Below are 2237 nucleotides of genomic sequence, written 5' to 3'. Positions count from 1 at the left end.
AAGAGAGAGAGAGAGAGAGAGAGAGAGAGAGAGAGAGAGAAAACTTACTCGGCAGATTTGTATGTTACGTTTGTTGTAATAAAAATGGACGAATAATGGCCGTTACATAAAAGTGATTGTCGTTAGAAAGTGGAAAAGGGGAAGGAGGCCTTGGCACTTCTCCTGTTGCGCTCCATCGCAGCATTTTGCTTCTCGTTCTCTTCCCCCTTACTCGCGCTCTCCTTTACACGCTCTCCTTTGCTATTATTTTTTTTTTTTTCCGCTCTCCCCCCTTCTTTTTTCTCTCTACCACAGCCACCCGCACGATTTTCCTTTTTCCTCGGCCCGCCAATAATTATCCCCCGCGTTTTTTTCCGTCCGAGATCCGAGATTGCCACCAGGTTTCGCGAGGGGAAGGGGACGTTTGAGAGGAGATGAGTTTAAATTGCATTGCTTGTGCAATGCGTCCCCCACCACCACCACCATCGTCGCGAAATTATCCTATCCCCTTTTTCGAGAAGCAGAGAAGCTCGAAGAAGGAACGAGTCGAAGCACGTCGGAAACACACGTGCGTAGGAGGGAGGAAAGGTAGGGAGAGAAGAGTGTGCGAAGAGGTCGAAGATTGAAAAGGCGCACGGACGGATGATCGTCGATGAAACCGAGTTAATTTGCAGGGCGGCTCGAAGGACGCCGGTTTTTCCGTCCGCCGCCGCCACTATTTAACTCTCTCGTTTATTTGGTTTACTCGTACGTGAACTCGTTCCTGCCCGTTTTACAGGACCGCCCACTTTACGTTCCCGTGTAATTTTCATTCCACTCGCACTCGTACTCTCGCACACGCGCCACCGCGAAAAATATAGAATATTCCTGGGAGGGGGGGGGAATCGAGCAGCGGATAATTTATTTGCCGGCTTTAATGAAGTCAAATGTTGCGATAAATTTAACGATGTCGTTAACCGGGGTATCTGAACACGGACACGACTCCTCCAAGTTTTCGCGTACCGTTTGCGCGACCATAACTGATAATCCACGACAAGCTGGACGGTGGGAAGGATTTAGGGATACACCGACGAGAAATAGGGTAACGCAATCGGTCACTCGGGGATCGGCTCTTATCGCAATTTGTATTTTTTTCTCGTCGGATCTCGCGGGCAACTCGATGCATATGCATACGCCCAAGGCACACCTGCGCTCCGTGCAATTTGTCTCCTTGATAAGGTGCTCATGTTCCCGTTGTTAATCAGTGGTGCACGATCTCCTCCCAGCTCCCCGCGAGAGAGGTTCGACAACAATTTTTTTTTTTTTTTTTTCCTCTCCCTTTATCCCCGTCGTAGTAAAATCGTTGCCTCCCACGCGAAATCAGTCCAAGTTCGAATGAAAAATCGATGGAAGGCGCGGGGTCGTTGACCATTTACCGGGTTTCGTGCTAGCGTGAAGGATTTTTTTCAGGGGCACCGACTCTTTTCTTTTCCTTTTTTTTCTTTTTTTTTTTTTTTTTTTCGAACGAGTTATCGAACGAGCAAGCAAGCACGCTCCCGTCGGTGGAGCGAACGAAGAAAATAGCCGACGTGAACTAATGTCGAGCGGCCATGATTACGAGCCGTTGAGGAAGGCTCGTGTTGTCCCATCGATTTCACGTGGAAGAAAACGGTGGTGATCTAGCGACTGGCCAACGATGATGGAGTTGGCCAACGTAAAAGCGAATCAGGTACGCGAAGGTAGCAGCGCTCCGCGAACACGAATCTCGTAATCCTGATCTATTAGTAGATAGTTAGCCGCTGGCATTTTCGAATGCACCACAAATCCCCTGCCGCGACGCTATTTACTCGTTATTCATCTGATTGGAAAGAGAGTTGAAGATTGAAATCCTCCTTGGAGATCTCTCGGTTTTCCAGCGTGGATACGATTTTTATCTCGCTGTATCGAAAGACTATTGGCAATTTTTGATCATTCGATCGAAAAGACGATTTAACTTGATTCAATTTTTTAACGAGGACGTCGAATAATGGCGGTTCGTTAGGATGAAAATAATGTTTATAATCATTGGAAGAGATTAAAAAAAAAAAGTTGTTGGATTTTTAATCGTGGATGGAAATCGAAAGCTATTTGATTGCTCGTCAAGGTCTCGAGATTACAATACTTATCGCTGTAGCGATTCGCTTATGGTGCACTTGTTGCTTATATGCACTTTGATAAGTGTAACGGTTTCCTCGAGGCATCGTCTATAGTTCGTGTTATATTCGAGTTGTAATGCGATG

Source organism: Apis dorsata, unplaced genomic scaffold, assembly GCF_000469605.1.
Source record: "Apis dorsata unplaced genomic scaffold, Apis dorsata 1.3 scaffold_209, whole genome shotgun sequence".
In the NCBI taxonomy this organism is placed as follows: domain Eukaryota; kingdom Metazoa; phylum Arthropoda; class Insecta; order Hymenoptera; family Apidae; genus Apis; species Apis dorsata.
The sequence above is the reverse complement of the archived record's forward strand: the minus strand, read 5'-3'. Positions refer to the sequence as shown.